The following is a 21153-nucleotide window of genomic DNA, read 5'->3' as shown; positions in this document are numbered from 1 at the left end:
GCAGGGACAGCTTCTTTCTGGAGGATGAAACGGCCCATCCTTCGGCAGAACAGCCCTGTGTCAGGGATCGTTGCCTTCTAGTGCGTGGGCTTGCTGGTTTTTTAGAGTGAGAAGCCATGCCAGAAGGTGAATCTCCTGGAGGCACATGTCTGCCCATAACTGCTGTGGCGAAAACAGAGGGGATCACAAGGGGAGACAAACCTGCGTGCAAACATCGTGATGTGCCTAGTGCAAGGCATAAAGCTTCTGTCCTGTTCCACGGCCCTGGAAACCGGCCCCCAGTCATCCTCTGCCAAAGTCAAGTAGCAACTTCGGAGGCAACGTGTATTTTTCTACCTTAAAATGACTTGCTGTCTCACAACTTGTTATTTGACTTTGGTTAAACAAAATGCCTGGGTGGTTTCGGAAAGTACAAACCAAAGCATGCAGCTTCAAATGGATACCAAGGCCAGCTCTGCCTGTGTAATTACATTGCCTATATTTAATCTCTCAGAAGTGTTTGGCAGATGCTTTAAATTTCAGATATGCAATCAGTATCTTCTGCTCTGAGGCTCAACTACGGTGTTCTTCCCCTCCCTCGCTTGAAATACACAAAGTCAAGTCAACATACGCGGAGGGTACGGGAGCGATCGCCGCTGGGTGAGTGTATGTCTCTATCTATACGTACCCGTGGAGGTCTCGCAGAGATCGTGCGTGCGTGTGCGTGTGCGCGCATGTTACATGCGAGACATGCTCTGCCTTTATTTGTTTTGGAAAGGGTTTGCTCTGGCTTCGCCGTGCTTTGCTTTAAACGATCTGAAAATCCCCCCCTGGATTCAGAGAAATAAATATGCATGGCTTGTAATTCTGTTGCAGCTCTCGCTCCCAGCTGATAGGGTGACGTGGAGTTTGGAGGCTCGCAGATTGGCTTTTTGATTTGGCTTCTCGCTGCAGTTGTGCAAACCTCGCCGGCTCCCAGAAATCGGGCTCAGCGCTTCGCCGTGCGCCGTGATGCTGGGAAGCCTGGACCGAACCCCGACGGTGTGAGAGCGGGAGCGGGGGAAGCCCGGCAGATTCAGTGGCAACCTGGGGTACAACCCGTTTCCTCCCCCCCCCCCCCTCGACCCCCGTTCGCCTCCGGCCTCCCCCCCCTCGGCCAGATCTCCCTTCCCTCCCCGAACTCCGCCGCACGGAGCTGAAGATCAAGGCTGGTGGATTTATCAACATTTTACCTCCACCCCCACCCCCTTTTCCAGATGCACCTCCCCGCTCACCCTGACAGCTGCAAAAGAGAGCACAGGTTTCGGAGCGAGCCAGGCAACTTGGACTGACATGCAAAGGCGACCCCCCCCGTACCCGCACACACCGTCGGTGAATCACCGGGAGATGCCATGAGCTCCCGTTAGGAACCGGAAGGATTTGTACTGGGGAGCCAGCGGAGCACCCCCCCCCCCCCAAAAAAAAAAGTCAGGAAAGCCACCAGAAGGGGTAAGTAAGAGGGTGCTACCCCCTGCTCCGTAGGAGACGCAAGGCTGGCGGTTAAGTTTCCTGCTACCGAGCGGGGCTTCACGCCTCGCATGCGAATGGCCGGGGGGGGCCGGGGGGGGGGCTCTGGGCAGGCTCGTCTGCCGGCCCGGCGGGGGAGGGAAGGGGATTTAAGGGTGCCCAGGCGCCCGGAGCTCGCTTCGTTCGTGCCGTTTTCCCGGAGCCGCGGCGGCTCCCGTGTGTCTGTGTGTGTGTGTGTGCTGCGGGGGGAGGGCTTTGCATACGGCGCGGAGCGGGCGCTGCGGGATGGCGGGGGCGACGGGCCGGGCCGGGCGCTGCGGGGCCGGGGCCTGGCGGAGGGAAGGGAGGGAGCGAAGCGGCGCTGGGAGCCGCCGGGCTCCGGCGGGGCGGGCGCGGCAGGGAGCAGCCCGAGCCCGCGGCACCGGGATCCCTCCCGCCGCCGGGCGGGGGTGCCCCGGCTCGGCTCGGTGCGGCGCGGCCCGCAGGGATGCCGGGGAGCCCGGGGCGGGGGGGCGGCTGTGGCCGGGGCTGCCGGGCGGGGGAAGCGGCTCTCATGCAGTGCTATAAATTTCCCCCTTTTTTTTTTTTAATTTTCTTTTTTTTTTTTTTTAATTTTTTTTTTTTTTTTTTTTCCGCCGGGGGGAGGCCGGGCCGGGCCAGCCCCGGCCGCGGGGCGGGGGCGCCGGGGGCGCCGGGGCCGCGGTCCCGGGCAGCTGTCGCGCTCCGTCCGCCGGGGCCGGCTTGTTTACCCCCGGTGTCAAATATAGCTGCTGCGCCAGGCGCTGCCCTAAATAGGGCACGGGGCCGCTTGCGGAGCCCCCGCAGCCCCCGACTGGCAGAGGGAGAGAAGCGATACACGCACACACACACACACACACGCATACGAGCTGACCTAAATGTTGGGTAATTTCGTGGTCTTCCTCCCTCCCAGCCCTGCTTCAGGGCTTTATTTGTTTCACCTGTGTCTAAAGGATCGCTCACCCTGGGTGGGAGACGAATCCAGTGCAAGTGGTTTGGTTTTGTTTTTTTTTTACTGTTCTTCTAAAACGTGAGGCTATGGCCATTTCCCCCTCTGCCCCCCCCAAGTGGAGCAGTAGTGTAATGGTTGGGTTCCTGCCTCCTTGGTTTGTTCCTGGGCTTGTTCTGGGGATTTCACCCTAAAAATCTGTTTCAGATTTAAGGTGAGACCCCGGAGGAATAGCAGGGGTGAGAAGGGGTGCCTTATGCGCATCCCCCCCCTCCTCGTGCCTGTATGTATGCTCCTTTAATGCCTCGCATCTCTTTATAGAGCAGAAGGGTGATTTTGTTTAGCTGGTTTTTATTTCTGGAGAGGACAGGGCTGGAAGACTTAGGTAACAGTCAGCAGCATCTTCCCATTCAAGAGCGCTCAGCCCATGCTCTCGGGGAGCCCGGTGGGAGGCCGGGGAGAGCAGAGCAGGCTTTGGGGGACTGCTGAGACACAGAGGCCTTGAAGGTGGCTCTGTAGGTTTGGTGCAGCGGGGAGAGGCATCGCTCCCCCGCGGCACAAGCATTTCTAGGGAGTCCCTCATCCTGCTCCATCCACTGCTCTTGCAGGCGTTTGTTTACCCTGATCATGGTTTAGCTAAGAAAGTAAGCCGCGTTCGGTGCTTACGTTCAGGCTTCTGTGGTCAACTGCAACAAGACTTGTTTCCCGAGCAGAAGTAGCGATGTTAGAAAAGAGCACGTCCAGCTCCTGCCGAGGGCTGGCTGGGGAGGAGCGAGAGCCGCCCAGGAGCCCTCAGTTCTGCTGCGAGCGTGCGACGTGACGGCAGTCAAGTTGGTTACCCCCTATTGTAAATAAAAGGGTGTAGTATCAACCAGGGTGGGGAAGGAGAGGATGGAGTGGGAATACATAGAGAGCCCTAGGTAAAAGGTGCGGTACAGCAGTTGGGGGGGGGGGGGGGGCGTTTCCCAAGCCAAATATGAGTCCTGCTCTAGTAAAGGGGTGGTTCAAGCGTTTCCCAAATGCCCAAGGTATGGCCGATTGTGGTAATCCTCCTGCTGAGGTACTGCGTGAGGGCAGTGGAAATGCAGGTAGGCTCCTGGTCTCTGGCACGCCTCCAGCGTGCTGCTGGGCACATCGTTTCATCTCCCTGGGTCTCATTTGTATCGTTAATGAGATTTTTCTACCTGTGGGTGACAGGGCACGAGAGGGAAAGCGGATGCGTAGCCATCCTAAGGCCACTCCGCGTGGCGCTTGTCCCTTGCAGAGAGATTGCCCCCTTCCTCTGCGAAGCTGCCACCTGGCAGGATGGCACCTGGGACGGCAGATGCCGTCACCAACTGGGACAGTCCTTTCCACTGCCCTGGGCAGCGTGGGAAGCGTGCTCTGCACTGCCTTGGACACAGCACCCAGAAAAGGAGAGCGCACGTGGAGCCGGATGCCGAGCGTGGCCGCCGCACCGTGCTCCGTAGGCTCTCGCTGGGCCGGTGCGAGGGCGGGAGCTGCCCTGTCCGACCGGAGCAGACTTGGTTGTTGGGAGTCACGGGCAGTTGTTCTGCATGGCGGTCGCAGGGCACTCAGGGCACCGGTCCTCGGTTTGGCGGGCTTGTAGGAAGGAAGGAGGTGCCCAGGGATGAATCCAGCCTCCCTGCTTCCTCTGCCTTCCTCCGGAGCTGGTGGGGCTGCAGTCAGATGGGGCTGGTCTGAGCATGGCAGCTGCTATGGTATTGGTGGTTGGACAGGCGAAGGGATTGCTGAGTGTCTGGGCTGACCTGCTGCCGTCTTGTGCCTGATCCCACATGTATTCCTCGGCTTCGGAGGGTCCTTCCTGCGATGGGCATCCTCCATCCTCAAGGCAGGGAAGTGCCATAACAGAGTGTGTCAGCACTTTTTATTAGAAACCAAGTTAAGATGCATTCCCTCCGCCAATATCTTCCAGTGAAGCACTATACAGATAAATGGTCTGTCTGTCAGGTTTTTGTTTGCTTGTTTTAAACAAACAGCATCAGTCTCCTCCCCTAAGCTTCCCCAATGACCAAGTGGCGTTGACAAATAGTTCCTTGTTCTTTGTTGCTGTCGTGTTTCAGATGCCTTTCATGTGCTTCAACAGTTAAAAAGATGGCTTTGATTGCCAGCCAAATTTCTTCTTTTTTTTTTTTTTTTTAATCAGGCAGTAATATCTGATTTTATATTTAAAAAAAATTGAAGGAAATTAAATTACACAGACAAAACCATCTTCTTAATAGGGGAAAAAAAATCTCTGAAGCCAGGAAATTGATAGTTGTGATGCTCCGTCTATCATCACCCACTGTGTTTAGGTATTATGACATAGATTAATATTATTGTTGATTTACTGTTTAGATAACGGTATCTCCTAAAGGCATCAGCCCGGTTGGGGGCCCATGTTTCGAAGTGCCATACAAATGTCTAATAAATTATAGTCTTTGTCCTGAAGAGTTTCATGCATTGAGAGATACATGAGATCACAAGCTGTGCTTGGGGCACCTTTAAAACACCTTCTGTCGTGCTGAGCTCAGCATTTGCTGATTTCAGTGATGTGGGGCTGTGGGGTTTGGGGCTGAAGACGAGCTTGCTATCCCTGCTCACCTCCAGAATGAAATCCAAGAACCACCTCGAGTCCCCTGCAGCTTCAGTGGGCTGCTGGGGGACTAACAGGGTATAGGCAGTAGCTGGCTTCCCTCCTTCCCCTCTGCTTTCTCCGCCTGAGTGCTTTACATTGCGAGCTCTGGTTGAGGGCCATCATGGATGTGTGTGCACGAAGTTCAGCACGATGGCCCCCCAGTCTCCCCGTAGACATTTCTGGTCACAGGGTTTTGCAGGAATAGCAAGGCATCAGGCGGCAGGGCTGTGTCATGCCATTCTGAAGGTACCATCACCACCCCATCTTGCCAGTGTTGCAATGAGAAGACCCAGGTGCCGTTGTTCCTGCGGTACAGCATCGTAAAGGAATTAGTTCACCCCATAAGACACATTTATAAACAGGTGATGATCATGCCCCCATGCTCCTTCAAGTCTCAATTTTCTGGTAATTCCGTCTTTAAATCCGCTTGCTGGAGCCTTTGATCACACAGCTGAGCTGTCGTTGATGTCTCTGACAGTTGACATCATGGGAGAGAGGGGAGCTTTCGGCTCTTAACATTTCTTTTATGATAGCTTGTTTTCTAACGAAACACTCCAATGAGGATTTTCCATCATAATAAAACAGGGAGCTTTTCCAGAGCACTCAGATTTAGGGAGAAGCTTCTGTTTCTATTCAGCATTTCCATTCACTAGCAGATTATTTCAAGGCTGCAAAACTGGACTTGCTCTGTTTGCTGCCTTCCTCTACTCTGCTGTCTTTTTACCTAAGCCTCCTAACTCAGGACAGCAGCAGAGGCAGCCAGGTCAAGAGCAATCAGAAATACTAAATATCCTATGCTGCTGGGCATGTTTTGCAACCAGGGAGGTGTCTAAGAGTTTTAGAAACTATAGGCATATGAGACTGCATTGCCACTGCTTTCACCGTTACCCTCTCCTAAGCTGGTACTTGGAGGCTGTCTCGGGGTAAACAGCAGCACTCTCCAGCAGCAACACAGAATACGGTTTTAATCAAAAGAAATGTAGGGATGCAGGGACGTACCCGTGAGAGGGCATATAGATCCGACTGCTGAGGTTGTGTTGAAGGTGACATGTCCAGGAGTGAACGGGGACCTCCTCCAGTGCCGACGCCGCAAGGTGCCCTGCCAGTGCGTTCCTATGCTGTGTGCTGGTGAAAGCTGGTTTCCTTCCCCGGGCCAGAGAGGGGGCAAAAGCAGGGAGAGCTAGAGCATGTCTGCACCTCGCTCTGTGGTCAGGCTGCAGCTCACTCTGGATGTGTCCTAGCTCCCCTCAGTGAGAGCAGTGGTAGGAGAGAGTCTGTCACCAGGGTCCAGGCAGGCTGTGAAACCCACTGCTGCCCCAGTGCCACAGCTCCCCACACCCAAACTGGGGAAGGCAGCGCTGCCTCCGCCATGCGCTGCTGGCCCAGCCCGGCTGGTGACAGATAGGGACTTGGAGTAACGCTCTGTGTGAAGAAGCCATCCTTTTGCCCTCCGTACTGTTTGCTGTCAGGAAAATTTGTTTTGGGGCATTAAGGCCTGGATGTCTTGGGTTTACCACCTTGAGGTGGACCTTCCTTGGTGGGAAGTAATATCTTGATGTTGAGCTTAAAGTTCACCTTAATAAGCACCTTTATTCTCTTCCATGGTTTTGGTTGGGATTACTCAGTGACCCCTGAACACACATGTTGGTTGGGGAAAATGGAGGTGGAGATGTGTCCCTGCCTTTGTGTAGCGAGACGAGGCTGTTAAATGGTCCAGGAGGTGTTGCAGGATTCACCGCTGCAAGAGGCAAACCTGCCCCTGCCCATACAGCTAATGCCCCTGCCACGCTTGTCGTTTGTACCTTGGTTTCTACAGCCTTCCCACCCTGGCTGCCTGTTCTGCTCCTGTCCCACCCCCTGCAAGGTGCTGGCATGGTGTGGCACGTGTGGCCGGGCGGTGGGTGCAGCTTGCTTTTCAGCCAGATCGGTTCCTGGTCCTTATTCACGGCACAGCCATGCAAACAGTTACGCCAACAAAAAAAGGGAGGGCTAGTGCAGAGCGGGAACAAACGACCAGAGGTTTGGGTTGGCTTAAGAAGCCCTGCTTCCACCTGTAACGCTGCTGCCTGAATTGCCTGCAGCAGTTAAGGCTTGGAGTTGGTTCAGCCTTCGAGTCTGCTCTTGATGAGACCCTGGTCCTGAATGCAACTTAGCTACAAAGAACCTAAGGGTGATGGGGTCTGCAAAGCACTTCTTAAGCTATTAAGAGGCACAAGAATCAGCAAAAAAAAAATAAAATAGAAAAAATAATTTTTAATATAAAATCTTCCCAAGAACATGCACAGGGCTTGATCCCGATTAAAAAAGAAAATCAAACAGAGAGTCTAGGCCAAGCTATTTCTCAAACGCAACATGCCAAAGGGACTCAGGTTCTTCAAGAGGAGAATAAAATGAGAACTTCCCCTCTGCTCTCAATTCTTTCAAGTCCCTTGAAAGCTTCACACTAGCACTCAGCACTTCATCAACAACAATCTCTCCATGTTGAAGCCTCCAGACTGCATTCCCTGGCAGTGCAAGTGGGAGCGGCGCCAACTGTTTTATTAGGTTTGCACCCACGAAACCCACGAGCAGGGAAGGACCTGACTCCTTGTCCGCACGAGGCCGCAGCGGGCTAAGTTTGTGCTGCTGCCCGGTGCTCGCCAAGGGTGCTGCGCTTAGCCAGTATGTGAGTCCTGGGGCAGTATGCCTGCCTCGGCGCTAACTGGGCACCCCTGTGTGAGGACCTGAGGACCGGAGTGAGGTGGAGGTCTCGGTAGTGTTGTCTTCAAGGTGCAAGGCGAGGCGGGTCTCTCTGTGCGTGCTTTTCCTTTGCGAACGATCCCGGGGAGGGATAGTGACATGCTGCTGCCGTTGTTTTGGCAGCCCCCAGACAAGAACGAGCCTTTCAAAGCTTCTGTTGTAGGAGGCAAGCAGAGGGGATGCTGCTGGAGTTGGATGTGATGGGGTATTCTCCTGTCTGAGCATCTTGGAGATGGGGGCACTAGACATTGCCCTCATATAAATTACCACCTGCTCTGACTCTCAAGGTGTCTCTCATTTTTTCCTTCCATTTTAACCTTCCAGAGTAGTTTCAGGTTCACTTCCTCTAGTAAATGTTTCCTTTTCTCTAACTTAAATAATCCATCTCCCCAAAGCTGACCTGACAGATGTTTCCCCTGCAGTGACCCTGCGCGCACAGCACACTTCACGAAACCCTGGCTTCCATGGGGAAATGCAGCACCAGCAGTGACCCTGCTGGTGTCCCAGCTAAAAATAAAGCCTGTCCCTCCTGGCAGTGTTGGGGTTTGCTTTTAAGTAGGTAGGCAGTTTTACCCATTGGCTGCACTGTGCTCTTGTGCCAGGCGGAAGGCACAGCTTAACCTTCAGAGCACGGCAGAGCTGCCTCCCCTCTGGGGAATCGCACCAGGAGACTGAAGGTAAAAAGATGCTCAGCTGCACTTGGTGCACCTACGTCACTCCCCCAAAAATGCCAGCTTGCCTGTTGCCTGCCTAGATCCATCTCCTTGCTGCTTCATGCATCCCAGTGAGTCACGACCATTCCTCCTTCCCCCAGCTCTGGCCTTTTTCCTCCTCTGCTTTTCCTTTTTAAATATATAGATTTCTTCACGATTCTCCAGTAACTGCCCCAACTCCCCACTTCCCTTAACAGCTCCATGCCTTCCAGTTTCCCAGTCTTCTAACAGCATCCCTCACATGTTCAACCCCCCATTTATCCTCTGTGTGTGGCTTTCTGCCTGTCTCTCAGGTCCATATGGGCTTGGCTGCTGGGACAAAGCAAGAGGTTGGCCCAGTCTGGACCACTGTACATGCCCATTAGCGAGTTTCACAAAAACTGGTAACGGCTGAAATATACTCTGGAGCAAGAGGAGGGATGCATCCTGGCTGATGAATCTATGGATATCTTGAGTGTTTCCATGCACATCTATTCTTCCTTTGAGTCTTCCAGTACTTATCTTAATTCATTGCTTATGGCATTGAGTTCCACAGATTGCACAAATGCACAGCCTAGAATTTAAAGAGTTTCCAGTGCTCACTAGATAAAATACCCTGAGTCTGGGAGCTTTCTGTTGATGTTAGCCTCGAGCTTCTTTTGGCCTGGTTGACCAGCTCTGTCCCTCTGACCAAAGCTGATTTCCCAGAGAAGGCTGAGGGAGGGAACGTGGGAGTTGTGCTTGGTTGTGCAGGATTCCAGAAACCTCAGCTACCTACAAAGAGAGCATGAAAAGGTGGCACGGTCATAATTCGCAAGTATCTGTGTGGGAGCCAACAGCTACCAGGCACGGTGGGCTGGCTGCAATCACCTTGGACAAAAGGGAGGTGGTTTCTCAGATGTCACATTCTTACGCACTTCGTGAAAGGCGTACCAGTGGTGCTGGGGGCTTGCTGACCAGCTGGCCAGCACAGGGGGCTCAGAAGGGGCTGCAGAATGTGCTGCCTCTTGCTCGGCTGGAAGCTGGCCATGGGAAGGACCGTGGGGTGCTGTGTGGAGGAATGGTCAGGGGAAGGGCACAGAAGTGTTGGTGTGCATGTCTGCGGGGAGAGCAGAGGGCCCGGAGAATGGGCAGAGGAAGGATTGCTGCAGAGGGGAGGGTTGTTGGGATACAGGGCTCGAATTCATTGAAAACCCATTTTTATTCATTTGTCTGCTCATGGAGCTCCCACAGCAAAATGGATTCATTTCAAGGCTTTGCCTGTCTTTAAAAGCAACCAACCTTTTGTGAAAGAGCTTTTGTGCTTGTTCTTTTACCCGTTTGTGTCACTGACCTGAAGGAAATAGTAATGGTGGCTCTGCCCGGGGCAGTGCTCTCCCTGTCCCGCTGCTCCTCACCTGCTGGTGTTTGGGGACTGTTGCTCCCATTCTGGGCGAAGCGTTTTCCCTCACTTGTGACAGGTTTCCCAGATGACAGGAGTTACTGTCGTCAGCGAGGGCAGGAAGAGCTGGGTCCAGGGCACCGCTGCAGAAGTGCGGCTGGGCGGGAGAGGCTTTCTGGGCTGAGGGAGCAGCAGGGGGTAGGGGCTGAGAGTGGAGTAAGGGTTTGAAATGAGGCCGTTCATTCCTGCCTTAGCTGCTGCTCAAGTCAGCCCTCCACTGAAACTCCCAGCAAGAGAGGGACCCTGCAATTTTCTTGCCTTAGCTTTGTCTTAGGAGAGATTTGGACTTCAAAGCAAGTAGCGCACATCTCAGTTTTAATCTTCTCTTTGCAGAAATGGATGGGATGATAATTTCTGCAGTGCCTGAAGGGGACTCGAGCTCCTCAGTAAAACTGATGGAGATGCGGGACTACTAGCATCCATCATGGAGGCTGTGCCCCTCAGTGGCAGGATAGAGGCTGTCCTCTCTCTTTGCCTCGGTGGCTTAAGTAGACCCTACAGTGGGTGGCTGCTTGGGATGAGCATGTTATCCAAGCACCTACATTAAGCCAGTGACTCCTGTCATTGTACCTCCAGGATGAGGCACTTCAGGGTGCTGATCCAAGGTGACACTGGGCACATGGTGGAGAAGAGAGACTCCAGGCCTTGTTTGCTGAGGTCTGGGATTGTGGGGGGAAGGAGGATTTTCTCCTTCCCTTGTCTTGTTTCAGTGCATTTGGCTGATATGGTCATCTCCCATGACTCAGCTGCTCCTGTTGGCAGGACTAGTTGTAGCAAAGCCGGGGCCAGCACGGAGCGTTGGGAGGAGGGAGGAACCAGGGTGGGATGGACAGGAATACAGTTGGTATGGGGGAAGCAGGAAGATGCCCTCCAGCCTATGCGTGTGACATGAGTTGCAAAGGGGAAATAGATGAAGCTTTCCTTTTGGAGGTTTATGGTACGTGAAATGTTGCCAAAGCTCCTCAGGCAGCTCTTCCAGTAGAATAAGCCGGCCCTGCTGGCTTGGGCTCATTGGACCTATGCTGATTTACGCCAGAGAAAATCTGGTCCTTAGGACCCTCTCTCTTTCCTCTCTTGCCAGCCTTCAGCTGAGGGTATGCAGGTTGACTGGGCTGGAAAGATAGTCCTCATTTTTAAGATGACTTTGTGTGAAAGGAGTCTTTTGGAAGGGAGGGTCAAGAGAGGGAAGCTGGTGTAAGTAGTGCTCCGAATACAGTGAAAATGCTATTTCTTCCAGTTTGGAGATAAACAACAGCATGATTATTATGTACTTTGCCAGGAAATTCTTCTGATACATGATGCCCTGCATCCAGTTTTCAAATGTTCCTCATAGTGTCTAAGTTAAGACTTGCTAACTGCTGGGAATTAGGAGGGTATCATTGCAGGCGTGTTAGAACTGGCAAGGGAGGAGCCTCATCCTTTTCAGACAAGGTACTTTGTTGTATGCATCGCTCGCAAGTTGGCATACATGTATAGGTAAGCTTGATTTTTTGAATCTCCTTGAAGGATCAAGTCACTTATTTACCTGTCTTAGCCCTGTGCTTTTTGGGTGTGGGACCTGCCCAGCGCTCTTGGGAGGAACCAAGAAATAAACCTCATGTCTGTCTTTGGAGAAGACAGCAGTGGCCTCATGTAGTCATGTGTTTGGTTTTCTGCAGGAATTTTAAATCATGTTTAGGTGTCCAGTGGAAAATCTGTCATTTCAATGGGGTCAAGGTATCCAAGGGGGTTGAAGAGCTGCTCCATTAAGCTTCTAACTACCCTGTGAAATCCGGTCCTTTGCGACTCCTTCGGCGAAATATCTGAGACAGATTGAGACCACAGATGGGGCAGAGGAGGAAGTTAGTGCTGTTTTAACAGTGAGAGAGCAAATGTGGGTACTGAGGGTGACTGTCTCCAGGTGATATTTCAGATTACCTACCCTTGACCGGACAGAGTGGCGCAGCCAGCCAGGAGGGCAGACCTGCAGTTGAAACACAGAGTGAAAGGAAAAAGGTGAATAATCCTGTCTGGTAATGCCATACTGAAGAACAAATCTCTGCCTGTCTTTGCTATAGAGATCAGAGTGGCATACGGCTTTATGCAGCCCACAAGGAAAGCCGTGGGAGGGAGGGGAGAGAAGAAATGAAGGTGGGGCAGCAGATAGCCTGGAGACTGCTGCCACTTACTGTAATTGCCGTAGCAGCTCAGCTTCCACTGTTTGTTGTCCATGTCATCTCTGCAATTACCATATGGTAAATATGACTTGAGTCTCTAGCAAACAACAGAGCTAATATTAAGAGAGAATCTGTAAACAGCTAGCGCATAAATGAACAAAGAGCAATAAACAGCCTGGACTTATGAAGAATGAATTAATCATGTAGATGTGAGGGTTTATTTTTTTAAAGCAGTTGCAGAATTAGCAGCTTTCACTGAAGGATTAAGATACCTAAATCGTCAATAAGAGATACGTGGGGATATGTGTCAGTAAAGTGTGAGGGTGCTGTGTGAAATCTTATTTGATAACTGTATTCAAATGGGGGAATGTACAGGTTTTGGCACCTTCCAAGTGAAGTGGGAGGTATTTTGAGGATAACCCATAGCTCAGTGCATTTTTCATGCCACCTGCTGTGCTCAGATCTGCAGCAGCAGTGAGCGCGTTACAGTGTATTTCCCTCCTCTCAGCTGGAGACCCTGACTTTCTGGTTGAAACTCTGAAAATCTCTGCTTTATTTCCACACCTGCAAGTCAGCACAGCGCTCCTCGCGCAAGCCCCACCACGGCGGGGACACAGCGCACGGGCAGAGACCTTCGAAAGTGAGCAACACAGTGAGCTTCTCTGTATCAACCTCGATTTAATCTTTGTAACAGCCCAGTACCTGATGAAAACCTGCTGTACAGCAGAGCTGAGGGGCGAGACCTCACTGCCCAGGCTCGCAAGAGCAGATCTGCCGCCGGCGTCGGTGGGAGCAGGTACTGAGGTACGGCTCTCCCAGCCACCCGGCTGCTTCTGACCGCCTCGAAGATGGAGAACCGAGAAGAGATGAAGATAAATGATTAAAGGGCAGCTTGGGCTAATTTATAAAGATTAAAATAAATTTGTGGGCTTTGGCCAAAGAATAACTGCAGAGGAGAGCAGCTATTTACAAGTATCTGAAGCATGTAAATCTCAGGCAGGGAGGAGAATGGTTGAGAGTGCTCCAAGGACAGGATAATGAGAACTAGCAGCATAAATTTTCTTAATTTCATCCTAAATATAAGGAAGACGGCTAAAACCTCTGAGATAAATTACATCATGGCAGAGTCTCTATGGGAAATTGCGGAAATGCCATCACTTGGGTAATTTAAAACTGGTCTGGACAAAGTACTAGGAAGTAATGTTCACAATGGGAATAATGCAGCGACGGCCCCTGAGGCATGGACCAGACAACTCTTCTGGCTCTGGTCTAACTAATTCTGAAATTAGTGAAACCTGTGCTAATTGGGCTAAGCGAGAGCCTTTCCTATCTACCCCGTTTCTGTGCCAGTCGCACGCAGGAGCGTATAAGTCTTCAGTCGAACATGACAAATGACAACCGCTTGTTCTTCCCTGCAGTGGTAAAGATGATTTCTGAAGTGAAGCCTTCTCCTTCTCCTCTCCCCTCCCTGTTTTCTGCCCAGTCTCCCACTGCCCTGTTTGTGCTGCTTCTGCCTCCATTCACTTTTTTAATATTTTCTTTCTCACTGAGTCAGGAATGAGCCGTTCTGAATAGACTTGTGGAGGGCTTATAACTTCTGTTGTGTGTGATGTGGCATTTTTGGTAAAAACATATTGTTTGCTGTACTTGAACAACAACAAAAAAAAATCAGAAAATTTCTTTTTATTTTTCCTTGGAGGAGAAGTAAAGAAAGAAACAGGCCCATTCTGGCAGATCGAGCAGTGCGTGCCCCAGCTGCTGGGTTTAGCATCCAGCGTGGCTGGCTGATGGCTGTACCAGGAGCCCATTAGGCAGCCAGGGAAGGGCTCCTTGCCTGGCTACTTGTTGCATCAAATCCGGCACATCACATGGTTTGTTTTGTTTGCCTCAAATGAGTGTTTTCTGCCAGAAAACTTACATTTTTCTTAACTAATTCTGGACCTAAAGAGGGTGAGATATGACAACAGCAGCTTTTCCTCTCTTATTTACCACTTAACCCACCTCTATGTACAAATAACTACGGGCTCTGCAGCACAAATGCACTGTTGACAACAAATCCTAGGGTCTTTAATTGTAGCTGTTGCAGATCTGTCACCAGAGTGCTAAAGAAATGTCACAAGTTGCCGCTGTCATCTTTCCTCTAGGATGCTGTGAGTCACTAGGTGATAAGTTGCACTCTGATGGTGGCACCTGAACCAGCAGTATAATATGTCCGTGAAGCGGGAGCAGTAAATAACACACCCTGTGTGCTGCCAGGGGCAGTACATAAAATGTCTTTTACTGACAAGACGTTTTCCTCACACCGCTGGAATAATTTTTTTTCCCTAACCCCCCCGCTCCCCAAATGGTCTTTGCTGCTCTTTATAACCCAGCGAGACAGAGAGTGATGAAAAACAGTGCCTTGAAGGCTGCAGCGGAGGAGTCGGTGCCTGTTGCAACCCCACGTGTTGTCGGGTGGCCGCTCCAGGTTGTCTCCATCAGCCGCGGTCCGTGGAAGAGGCAGAGAGTCACCAAGCGCGTGACCCTGTAACTCCACTTCTTTAGTTCCCTCAGCCTCCTAAACCTCAAAGGAAGGACTTTCAGCCTCTTCTCTGGGCCTTTCACATCATAGGCATAAAATCAAGGGCCTGAAGAATGCACTTGAAAGTACCTGCCCTCTCAATTTGGGGCCGTTCAGACTGCGAAGAATGGTGTGTTCAGATGTGCACCGGTATTCAAGCACCTCAAGGCTTGAATTGTGTTTAGAAATACCTCTAAATGCAATAAAACGACTGATGTTTGAAGATCTGCCTCTAAATGTGCAATGGAGGCTTCCCAGCAACTTCCAAAAGGTCACAACGGTGACTTTTTGCCAAATATACATGCAGTTGCCACCGAAGCACTACAGTGAGCTCCCCGTGCAGTTTGTACACAGGGTGGGTTTGTTCTGGCTTCCCATGCACTAACACGGGATGTGGTCGTGGTGAGGAGGCCTGGACTCTGTACCTGCGCTTTTTACTTTTTTACTGTGAGGGAGACTGAGCACTGGCACAGGTTGCCCAGAGAGGTTGTGGAGACTCCATCCTTCGTCCTTGAATATCCTCCGGATATTCAAAAGCCAACGGGACGTGGTCCTGGGCAATTGGCTGTAGGTGGCCCTGCTTGAGCAGAGGTGTCGGACTAGATGACCTCCGGAGGTCCCTGCTATCTCCTGTGTGAACTGGCTTCTTGGAAGTCCCGGAAAAACAACAGTGAAATTGTGTAATATTCATGAAAAGAAGAAAACCTCATCTATATCAGAGCAGATAGTACTGCTTTTTAAGCAGGAGGATGGCCACTACTAATCTATATGTCAGCCTAAATACCAGGTTTTGTTTTCTGAAAGTAAAAAAGGCTACAGTTCTGGGGGAAAAAAAAAAATGAAAAGGGTAATGCTTGCTGTCCCTTAGCCTGAGGAATCTCAGACATAGTGTTGTGTATGTGGAGTGGAGGAGCAAGCGCACCGTGGCTCCCAAGGAGTCTGTGCTAGCCCGCACCATAAATAAGGATGGCTCTTAGAGCGTGGCTGTGGCCGCCCACTGTAGGGTTTCCTTCAGTGTCTGCCACCTCTTCCTTTATGTGTCTGTGCACAGAGTGTAAACCGCAGCTCCTATATCCTTATATATCCATCTATCCTGTACAGATATTTTTCAGCTGGGGCGAAAGCAAGGAAATAAAATGCCCGGCCAGTCAAGTGCAGCCGGTGCAGTATTGGAAGGGGACAATTAAGTACGGGCATCTTTATGGGTTAGCTATTTATGGCACTGCTTCTCCAGGAGCATCACGGATACTAAAATACAGAAAAATCATCATGGACCAGTTCCCTGGGGCAAGTTGAGTGCTTGGAGGTTGCTCTTAGCTGTGCACAGACTTGTGCTCCGTTTGGGTCAGCTGGTGGGATCACCGAATGTAACTGGATCCCATCACTGAAGAGTTTTTGTAAGGAATAGTAGACTTGAGTTGTTATGTCAATTAACACCCATCTACCATGCTAGAATGATAGAAACTGCTCAAATCAGTAGAGACACCAGCTTGTAAATATTAAAAGACTTGCTACGAGAGCTGGGTTTTTTTATGGTGTTTTTTTGCATGATCTTGAGAGAAGAAAAAGGCTGCTTTTGACAAACACCAAGGGAGTTATTCTGTAGGCAGCTAATTCTGGGTTTTGGCATGTTTACTGTGAAGTGCAAAGCAACAAGCACCTACGGCTCCCTGCCATAACTTTTCCATAGAGCCAAACTGCGGGAATATATCATGGCAAAAGCATGAGTTATGGTGCTTTTTTCCTTGTAAAACCAAGCTGGTGTGGTAGTAGGGAGCTAAACTACCTATTGCTGTGCAACGACCTGTGTAAAGTCAGCTTGGGGTCCTTGGTTGTGCTTGTATCAGATAGCCACGTGCCATCAGCGTGATGGTTTAAGGCCTGGTCTGTGTTTGGAAATTTGCATTTGTCTGACAAAATGAATCTAATTACACTGCTCTGGCTTTTGGCTTGCAGGTAAATCTTAACTTACACTCTGGGTACTACTCTTGTCGCCATGAGCAAAGGGGTCAGTAGCGTTTGAATGGAGACGATTGAAAAATATGCTTTGTTTTGTATTAAACATTTTGTTATGCTTCTATTGGGGGGGGAGGGAGGAGTGTGAATTAGGTATAATATCTCTTCTGTGGAAACTCAGTTATTTGTGTTCTTTTGCAGAAAGGCTCTAATTTCAATTTTTGCTGATGGTTATCAAAAAACCCATGTGCTCAATCAAAAAGCTTTTATGTGCTTTGGAGCTGAGGAATGGGAGGCCCTGTTATTAAGCTGAACCTTGTTTCTGTCTCCTCCAGCTTTGGAGCGGGGCTATAAGATGACACTAATAGCAGTGCAGGATCTATCTGCTCTGTTCTGGGACGGATGCTTGTCAAGTAGACAAAACCCTTGATCTTGAGATGTCTCTGTCTGGCCCCCGTGCAGCGCCCACGCCTGAAGGGGGCTCGCCCCATGCTCAGATCTAATCAGCAGCCTTTCCTGGCTAGTCTAGAGTTGGGGGAGAGAGAATATATGGTCACAGATGTACTCGTGGGTCTGATTTATTTGGGGGGTGGGAGGGAGAGGGGAAGGAGAGGGAGGTGCCAGACGACTTAATCTTATTTGCAGGTCAAATCCAAAGGCTTTAAGGGGAATTTTGCCTAAATAAGAAATTAAGAGGGACTTAGAGGTTTGCCTTTGGTTTTGTATTTAATGAGCAGTGATCTTGGGAACTTGGTATGTGGAGGTTACGTGTTAGCAGCCATCACTGTGTTATGTTTGATTTCTTGTCGTGAATGCTTCCTCATGCCTTTAGAGTCATGTAAGCAGCTGTATACAAAAAGCTAAATGATACGGGATCAGTATAGCCCTCCCAGCTTTCTACCTCGCTGTAGGTCCACAGCAGACAAACCATCAGTCTTCTGAAACTCAGCTATTATAAAAGATGTAAGGAGCTTGGTAGTTGCCTAAAAATCATCTTCTGTTGCAGGCTTAATTGTGACAAGCATGGTCCTTGCTTCTTTCTGGACTGTCTCCAGAAGCATTTCAAGAACTGATCTTTTTATTTATGGGTTCTATTTATGGATTTATGGATCACATGGCCATTGTCAACTCTTGTAGAATAAGGAGTTCCCCCTGCTAAAATAACTGTTACACGTCTTCCCAGAGCCTTGCTATTGAATGCTAGCTCATTCTGGTGCAGTGATGCCTGCAGCGTTTTGTCTCTCTTTTGCATTGATTGAATGCTTTGAACTTATCCTTGAACTTATCCTACCAGATAGGGGACGCTATGTGCTCCCCTTGCTACCAATGCCCTTATTTGCCTGTATTCAATGTGACAGCGATAGTGGGACAGAGACCTGTGGGATAAAATGGTGTCTCATAGCAAAGAGGTAGCAGAAATGATGATCGTCATGGTATAAAGCCAGAGATCACCCTACACCAGCTGACTTCCCACTGTTGCTGCAGCCTCCTGTTGCTTGCATCCCGCAGGGCCAGGGCAGTGCCGCTGCTGGAATGACACCTTTCTGCGCCAGATGTGGATGTGTTTTGTCCCACTGGCGTCGGAGGAGTGACACGGCGATGCCTCCTGGGTGACTAGCAGTGACTCAGGGCTGTGCTGCAAGCCTGCCTGGAGGCTCGGTCCTCGGGGCAGGACTTGCTCCGAAGGGTGGCTCTTGTCACGGGTAGCCCTGCTGAGATCCATGCTGCTGCTTAGAGGAGGGGTAGGGGACATGTCTACTTCACGCTGGGCGGGCCAGGGCTACGTAGATCCCCTCCAGTGATTTCTGGACTGAGTTTAGTAGACATATCTGAGGGAAAACCTGCACCTTGTATAACCAACCTTGCTGACCTAGAGCTACAGAGTGAGTTTTAACTCTTCTGTCCTCTATCATCTGAATGTTAAAACTGTTACCTCAATGTTTTATTAACAGCGGTTTTAAAATTTAATAGTTTTATTCTATGTTGTAAAGCACTTTTGCACCAGTTCCCAAGGGGAGGATGACAGTAAGAATGCTTCACTGTGTTTTTCAGATTGGTTCGGTTAATGCTTTTCATGTTAATGAGCACATATTAAGATCTTATTAGACAGTGTGTCTGTGGGCAAAGTTCCTGTTGATCCCACTGGGGAGTTTTATCAGTGTCAAAGAATTGCAGGATCGGGTCATTATTGTATCATTTTAGAAAATGACTGTGACCTCCACTTAACGTTAAAATGTTTGTCAAAGCAAGTGAAAACCAGTGAAGAAAAGTATTCCCGAATTCTGAGATTTTAGTCCACAACCCATAGCCTGAGTTTGGAGGTCCTAACACTTAAACAGAGGCTACCCTGGTAGAGGTTGTTTCTGAAATAATGTACGGTTAGTTTGGGGAATAATAGTAAAATTACTCTCTGCTTAAAATGAAATTAAAAATTCAAGAAGGACTGGCAAGGTCCTGGAGCATGTTGAGGAATCGCTAGCTATAGAAACCATCATGGCATTACAGAAGGTAGACAGATAGTGTTAATTACAGAAGGCGGTTGTCCCACAGGGAGGGAGGTTGGTGGTAGCAGTGATTTATTTCAGAGCGCAGTTCAGTCATTGTACTATTCCTAGACAAGGCTCTGAATTAAGTGATACTTAGACTTCTAAGTCATTTTTGAAACCAAATTTAGGTGCTTGAGTCACGTAGATGTTTTTGAAATTACTCCTGTCTTTCTGTCAGCCGTTTCTACATGGCTGATCTTGGAAGACACAGCACCTACTGGCTGCTGTACAGTTAAAGTAGGAGCTGGGAGCTGAAGTGTCAAGAGGTTGGTGGATACCTGCCAGCAATTGCAGTACGTAAAAGGATGATCTGATGTGCCCGGGGTGTTTTTGGAGCTGCTGTGCTTATGCAGTTGGTCTCTGTGTGCACCTTGAGTCAGAGGCACCTGGAACGTGTCATCTTACTGTGCATGTGCACACATCTATCTTGCGGCCCAGAGATCTTGGGCTTGCTGCTCATAGCCACTCTGCATGTGTTCAGTGGCCCTTCCTTGGGGATTTCCCAACACCCTGCAGCCAGAAATCTGGTAAAATACCGTGCGGAGCGGGAGGGAAGACAAAACGGGAGCGTCAAACTGACCCCAAGTTGTATGTGCTGGGTATACTCCTGCCTGCGACCCTGAGCTATGCAGGCGGTGAGGTGTTTTAATGAGACTTCAGGGCTGGGGCTGGCTAACGGCCCTCCCTCGGGCTGAGGTCCCTCTGATCCCCGGGGCTCGGTCAGGCACCGGGGCTAGGGTCGTCAGGCAGATAAGTAGGCATGGGAGAGGGAAGGTGAGTAGGCTAACGCGGGAGAATCTCGCTTTTCTGAATTAGTCCAGGTAGCATGAAGAAGTGTATTGTTTTTTCATATCAGGGGTGTCAGATATGGATTTGTGATCCTGATACTGCATAATCAATTCTCTCCCCTCTGCTGTGCTTTGTCAGGAGCGGTTTTGTTCATTTGCAGTCCTTGTTCACGCTTTCCTTCCTGTTTTGCTTGTCTTTATAGATTTTTATCTGAAAGTGAAAACATTTTTGTTGATACCGGGAAGATTGCACCCGCTTTTGGAGAGCGGCGAGCGACACAACATGGTGATAAAATAGCCATTCGAGATGCATTTGTTAATGCTGATAACATTAAAATGTTTCCTGGAATATTTACAGTGCAAGGGAGAAGGGAGGGACCTCCTCAAGTGGTCGGGGGCCAGTTAATCTCTTTGCTGCCATCTGAAGGTTAGGCATCTGCTCCAAACTGACTGACTGGGCACCCCCTCGAGACCACAGAGAGAGATGGGAAGGGACAAAATCCTGTCTGGAGATGTGGGTCTTAAATACATCTTTTGGGTCAGAACAGGGTGGGACAGGAAGGATCGTCCCCTGAGAGCGACTGCTTCTTTCCCCTGACTACAAAGGGAGCCTAAGTGACTTCATTTGACTTACTGCCCAAGATTTAGATAGTTACAGGAGGGGAAATGAATCCCAGCCCTACTGATTTGGCAGTACAAACCTCAATGAAAGTTGTGGGAGTTAAGGCTCTTGAACCTTCCAAGTGCTGTAGATAATGCCGCTATTAAGTTTGATGTTTCCTGTGAGATACTTGGCTGTGTCTGGACTCACAAACGTGATCTGTCAGCTAAGCCTGAGACCAAATTCTTCCAGAGGCCTGTTATAAAGGAAAGAGAATAGTGTGATCCATGACGATGTGAAGGGTTCAGAATCCAATTTTAAGTGGTGCAAGCCCTACAGCGATGTAGTCCACAAGTAATAGAAGGCATTACTGGGCAGTGATATGCCAAATCTACGTGGTGCATCGATCAGCTCCTTTGTTTTTGCACGGTATTTTAGGTTAGAGATTACTTTCATTTTAGAGGATATTTGAAAATATATCAATTTCTTAGGGATGCAGAGGGAATGTTGGTGGGTACCTGCATTTTGCTCTATCTTCTGGGTTCATAAGCACAGCTTTTTCTAACTGTGGTGGGTTTGTAGGT

At 50.0% G+C, this 21153-nt stretch overlaps 1 protein-coding gene across 7 annotated transcripts in view; it reads left to right on the top strand.

The window, feature by feature from the left end:
• Positions 1–547: 547 nt before the first annotated feature.
• The window catches only part of SLC8A3 (solute carrier family 8 member A3), a 117610-nt gene continuing 97004 nt past the window's right edge, over positions 548–21153 (top strand). For 2 of the 7 annotated variants that reach the window (XM_069784245.1, XM_069784240.1), the window contains exon 1: positions 766–1467. The gene's annotated coding sequence lies outside the window, so the exon portion shown is untranslated. Of the gene's footprint in view, positions 640–765; positions 1468–21153 lie in introns of those variants that run through there. The other 5 variants (XM_069784241.1, XM_069784243.1, XM_069784242.1 and 2 more) reach the window with 5 other exon arrangements.

Source organism: Haliaeetus albicilla, chromosome 5 (genome assembly GCF_947461875.1).
Source record: "Haliaeetus albicilla chromosome 5, bHalAlb1.1, whole genome shotgun sequence".
Taxonomy (NCBI): domain Eukaryota; kingdom Metazoa; phylum Chordata; class Aves; order Accipitriformes; family Accipitridae; genus Haliaeetus; species Haliaeetus albicilla.
Note: the sequence above shows the minus strand (reverse complement) of the source record. Positions and strands in the feature narration are given on the sequence as shown.